General features: G+C 45.3%; 1 pseudogene; it reads right to left on the bottom strand.

The window, feature by feature from the left end:
- Positions 1 to 331: 331 nt before the first annotated feature.
- Positions 332 to 6,250, bottom strand: part of LOC132347362 (protein NipSnap homolog 3A-like) — a 38,274-nt pseudogene continuing 32,355 nt past the window's right edge.

The raw sequence follows: 6,250 nt of genomic DNA, 5'->3' as shown, positions 1-6,250 counted from the left end.
AAAGATAGACATCGTGTACAAATAATGTTAAAATATTGTCACAGGTATGGAGATGTATCATTTGAATATAAAAAATGTTATAAAGCAAAAGGTTGTCAAAATACAGGAGAGTTATTTTGAAACATATGCAAAACCAAGATCATGAAGTAGTGGCAACTATTTCTAATGTATAACAGATATTGAAATGCCGTGGGGGAAATGAACAGAAGTATCTCCTGAAGTGGTAGGGACAAAGTACAGAGGTGGTTTTCAGAAGTTCAAGGGACATAGCTAATTAATTTACCACCTCCTTCAAATAAAAGTGAGACTCTCTTGGGAGAATCTAAGCCCATTAGCAGACACATCTTAGAGCAGTTAATGAAACGCTTCGTATTTCAGCAGAAAAAGATTTCAACAGTAAAAATGACATAGGAATCAGAAGCATACTTTGCTGTGGCACTTGGTAGTTGACATTTTCCCATTGACCACAAGTGTGAGATCTTCACAAGACTGATGTTCCCCAGCTGCATGAATATCTGCACTCTCATTCCACCAAAGAACATGAACTCTGCTGGGTGCTCTGTATTCTGGGTGGAGAACTCCAACCAATTCTGTGTAGCCTAAATCAACATGGGCACCCACCACCGTTTTAAACTCATCACCCCACAGAGCTGGCCCAGCAGACTTCATCTGGAAAATAACTGGCTCATAGACTCCTTTGGGTTTTTTTTTTTCTATTTTGCACTATGGTACCCCATAAATAATCTCAAACTCTTGCTTGTCAATGAGAGCCAAATCTGGAATAAGAATTGTTCTTGGCATTCCTTATTCTTGGCCGAGCCTTTCTGAACTTCAGCTCAAGGAGCAAAACTATCATACTTCCAAACATGAAACACTTTATCCATTACGCCTCCAAATTCTGCACTCCAGAATCCAACCAAATCAGAGTGAGCTGTCTAAAGATGAATGGTTTTCCTAATATTTTCCAGAAACTCATTTATCTTTGAGGGTTTAAGGCAATAACTACGAAATTCATAGAACGTTCCATCATATTCTCAGGGGGCCCCCATAGCAAAAGATGAACAGATCTGAGGGGCAGGTGACCACGTGGCCAGAGCCCTAGTCAGGCCACCTTGGAGGACAAGCGTGGCAGGGCTTTGGGTGCTGAGAAGGGTAGCCGGTCAGTGGTCCTCCTGGGACTCCTCCTTTTACGGCTTCCCTAATGGAAATCAAGACCGGGCCAATTTTTAAAAGAGTAAATATATTTTAATACTTAAAAGATCATAATTAAACATAATTACGTGTGTCAATATCATTCTTATAAGGCAAGCTTTACCAAAGGAATCTTGTTTCTGTGTTGAGAGGCTATGAAGGTAAGTCAACACTTTCCTGGGTCAAGATTTCAAGACGCCATTGTCAAGCTATCCCTATGGACAATATAGATAAACTTGGACTGAATGTCGGTTAAGTAAGGAAGTTTCCTAACTAGCTGAATGACTGAATGTATACGCTGTTGATGAACTCAATTCTGTCTGAAGAAATGTACTGTGTGGTAAGGGGGGCTGGGGTATGCTTTTCTTGCATAAACCATATATTTGGCACATTTTTAATGACTCATATAGATATATAGAAATCAGCTACATATTTTGATGCAATCTGTTTTGAAGATATTTTGACAGCCCAGTGAAGCAATTTAATTTTAAAGAATTTTTCTCAAGTGCCAATTAACATAATTACATACACACTCACTTCCTGATCTTCATCCCACTTCTGAGTGAATTTTAGAGGGGCAATAAGGTCAGATTCAGGGGTGAGATGAGGCTTTGCGACATTCATTATTCACGTTGCTAGGGCATGAAAAAAGATGTGTTTATATCTTGATGCACCCATTTCGATATGACCAAATCAAAGTAGTCACATCAAAATCCTTTTCCAGATCTGATTTCCGTACATTTATCTGCATCACAGATTTTGGAACTCTATAGCGCTAAGGATCTACCTCTTCAATACCCCGTGAGACATTTACTTTCCAGGTTGGCAATTATTCATTGTGCTTCTAATATATTTGAAGACAGAAAGATGGAGACTGGTGTTAGAGTTAATATTTGCTAGATCTCCACCAAGTCAGATGTCATCTTCTTGCCTTTGGGAATACAGGTAAAGATGGCATATCATTCCAGGTTCTTTGTAAGTAATAGAAATAGACCCTGGCTGACAAAGCCAGAAAGGACTTTATAGGAAGGCTACTGTGTAGGACTTTCAGTAGCAGAAAAGTCAAACAACCAGGTCTTGGGAAGGCCCACGGTCAGAGTAGCTCCAGGGAGCTCAGTAGAGAACCCAGACACAGCTTCTGTAGGAAGTACCATCAATCGCTTCAGTTCCACTGGTCATCTGTCCTTCTGTGTCTCTGCCCAAGTTTCAAATCTTGTCTCATTGCCCCCTGTCCTGTGATTGGGACTATTGGGGTCATGTGGATGGAGGAGAGCAGTTTCCCCAACGGAAAAGGAAGGGCACAGTTATCAGAAGAAAGGGGCAGTGTGCAGGAAAAGAAAGAAAAAAATAGACCCATCAAAGCCCTGAACTTCAGTCAAACACTCATTTTCAAAAATACAGGTTTGGCCTCACCTGCTTTATGTAAATGAGGGGTTTAGTTGGCTGCAAGCACAATAAGAGTGCTAAAACAGCCTTGGCGGTCCCAGCATCAGTAAGACGGAGCCCTTTCAGAGGTTCCAGCACAGCCATGGGACCTTCGCCATGGCCCCCCTGGGTGGCCCTCCTCTGTGATTCTGGTCTCTGGGACACATCCTCTCATTCATTCTCCACCGCTAGGAATGGTAGCTGCTTCCTGTAATTACGAATGTCTGGGTTATCTCACATTTATTTTTTTGCCCTCTTTGTCCTTCTGTAGCTATGTAAAAAGCTCCTATGTTAATTTCCCTCTACTGGAAATGTTGAGAGTATTTCTATCTTCCTTTCTGGAGTCTGACTGATGCAAATGCTGAAAACCCAGATGATGTCCACAGTAGGATGTTTGGTGAGGGAGGTTGATACCATGTGGTACTTGGAATGCATGTCTTATTCAAAGGAAGACTTAGGGAATGTGACCACCAGCTTCAACTAACTGAAGAGCTTTCATCTGAAAAAGGGATTATATTTATCCCCTGTAGTTCCGGAGGGCAGAACTAGGATTAGTGAGCAGAATTTTCAAGGAAGCAGGTTTCAGCTCAAAATAAGGAACTGTCCTCTAAGCCCTTGAACTGCCCCCAATGGAATGCACTGGGCAACTTTTACTGGGGGTTAGTCAAGCAGAGGATTGGTTTTCATCCCTCTGAGACACTGGAGAGGTGCCCACCAGAGTGACATGCTGGGCCAGATCAACTCTTGAGGCCCAAAAATCCTCCTACAGAATCTGTAGGCTTTAATTAAAGATTTAGTCATTTTCTATTGGAGCTCGAGGACAAAGCTGGGGTGCTTGGTGACCTGCAGAAAACAGTATCAATTATCCTCTAAGATTTATCTAGGCTCCAGGGTACTTTAAAACAATCACTCTTACTCTAAGACTGAAAAATTCAACTTCCCACCATTGTACACCCAGCTGAAAGCGGACACCCATTAGTAGGAAGATTCCCTTCATTTGCTCCCCTCTCTGCTTCTACTGGGTTCACTCTGTGTCCCTGTGATTTATGCCCAGAGGTCCTTTGGAGGAGCCAAAGGTGACTACAGCCCACAACTAATGGAATCAAAGGATTCGAGTGTTCTGGAAAGACTTGCTCACCCTTGTGAATCTCCTTTGATGGATCCAAATCCCTGAGGCTGAGGCTTCCCATATCAGCCCTGGATTCACAAGGACGGGCAGACAGTTATGAGGGAACCAGACAAGTCTTCAAAACCTTTATGAGATTATCTTCCTGCCAGCTTGAAAATCCCACCACCTTTCCAATTCTTGCTACAGCTGTCAATAACTTGTGCACATCTGTACAGCCCGCCCTTCTACTGTTCAGGGCACAGGAGTCTCAAAACAGCCCTTCTCCATACACCAGTTTCCCTTTCCTGGAGCAAAACACCCTTCAATCGTATTGTGGCAGTTTGTGGGGTAGGTGGGGGGAAAGCCATTCCCCTTTGAGCCCTGCTAAACCAAATGTAGAAACGTAACATTCTAACCTCTAATACGCTCAGAAAATGGTAACTTCTAGCACACTAAGAGAAGTGTTCTCTTACATTTTCCAATAGGAACACTGGAGGAGAGAGGAAACACAATGAGTAACCCATGGTCAAAACCCCAGATATAACAGTACCAGAAATTAAACTTCATTTTGGCCTAGTCCAGGGATGCGCCCCTCACTCACACAATCTTATTGCTTCAAACGATCCTACATTATAAGAGAGAAATCCGTAGAATTGAGAGTTTTGGTGGCTCAGCCCAGCTTTCCAGCGAGCACGGGTTCAAACTGACAGCAGGCCATCAGTGACCGGGAGGTTGCCCCTTTTGCCAACACAACCCTTCGTGGATCATTTTACTTTCCATCTGCTTCCCCTAAATTTGTCCCAGTATTTTTGTCATTTTGACATTTGTCATACATCTTACTCTAAGGGTGTGATTGCCCAGAAAACAAAGGGAAAATGCCTAAGAAGTGATCAGCAGAGCCTGGCTTGCATGTCAGCAACTGCCCAACTCTCCGGCCTCCTGCCATGGTTTAGGGAGCGCAGGGTGCAAAATATCTTAAAAAGCAGACACACCTGCATGCCTAAAAGTCCAACACGAGCAAAGAATAATTTTGAGTTTAACAATATCCTCTTCCCACAGCCTGTCCCCAAAAGTAGGGCTGTAAGGCCATGTTCTCCTAGTGAAAAACTGTTGGTTAGAGCCTGGTGCTGAGGGCAGTAGAGGGCAGGAAGAGAGAATATCATGGTGTGGTGGGAGGTGGGATGGAGAATAGGGGGACAGGGGTTTCTCTCATGGATGGGCCCCCCTATGGACCAGCTCTCTTGCTGCAAGTCAGGTCAGCTCGTCTTCCAGCTCAAGAGATTTGAATTGCGATGCTCATCTAATGCTCGCTGTTTCTTCTCCCTCCAACCTCTCTCTGACCACCCCTCATATTGTCCCCCTCCCTGTCCCTTTATGTTCCTTGGCCCTCTCTCTGCCCATCCCCTCCAGTCTGAGGCAGCCACCTGGGGACCCTGCTATCCAATCATTAGCCAGGGCAGCTGCTCTACCAAGCAAGCTCCAGAGACCTGCAGCTGGGAGAATGGAGTCCTGCGTGGAGGAGGGGAGCCGGGGAAGGTCCACCGAACCTTCTCAGGTGGCCAGATGATGCCTAATTAGGCCCCCTGCTCTGGAGGCCTCACCAGATGGGCAAATGCCTGGCAGCCTTAGGGAGCCAGCAAGACGCTGTGGGAAGTCCCAGCGCACGGTTTCCTTTCCAGCTGCCTCTGGGGCTGTGCGGAAGGATGGTTAAAATAGTAATTGGCGCCTGGGGTCAAGGGGCCTCGCTTTTCCCTGCCAGGAGGGGAGATGCTCTGCTTCTCAGTGGTGCAAGCCCCGCCACTCCCCCGCCCCAAGGATCCCCTCCAGCAGCCCGGAGTCTGAGTTGCTGATGCTGTTGATTGAAACTGATTTTTTTTTTTTTTTTGCACGCACACCAGAAGAGCTGGCGCTGGGAACATTTTTCTAAACCTAAACAATGCACACTATGAATTCATGAAAGGTAGAATTAAACTAGAAGGGAAGCATGAAGAAAATGCATGGGTTTCATTCTTTCTGTCTCCCCAGCCTACAAATGTGAGCTACAAAGGGCGTGGCAGAGGGAGGGTGAGGCAGCCGAGGACTTAATTGTGACAAATTGCTGTTTCTGGGCAAGGGAGAAGTCGGGAGCCAGTGAGGGAGGCGGGGTGTAGGGGTCCACTCTGGAGGTGCAGATATTTTATATTTCAAGGCATGTCTCTGGCCTGCAAAAGAGAACTGCCCTGTGGTCCTCCTAACCCACCCGGCCACTGCGCCTCTCACTGCCCCTCAGAATGGCCATTTCTACAAGAAAAACATGTCATGGGGGACAGGCAGGGAAGCAGAACCTTTGACCCCCTCCTGCCCCCAAATTCTGCTATTCAGGTGGAGTTCACCTTTCAGTGGAAAGGCATCAATGGAAATAATGAAGTTTACAAACATTAAAGGGAAAAAAATGCAGGAAACGGAGCCAAAAATGGGCCAAACAACTTCTTTGCCCTTCCCTCTTCCTGCCTTCCCTAGCTCCTTGTGTGACGAAGAACATCTTTG

The sequence above is a fragment of the Balaenoptera ricei genome, chromosome 14, assembly GCF_028023285.1.
Source record: "Balaenoptera ricei isolate mBalRic1 chromosome 14, mBalRic1.hap2, whole genome shotgun sequence".
In the NCBI taxonomy this organism is placed as follows: Eukaryota; Metazoa; Chordata; class Mammalia; order Artiodactyla; family Balaenopteridae; genus Balaenoptera; species Balaenoptera ricei.
Note: the sequence above shows the minus strand (reverse complement) of the source record. Positions and strands in the feature narration are given on the sequence as shown.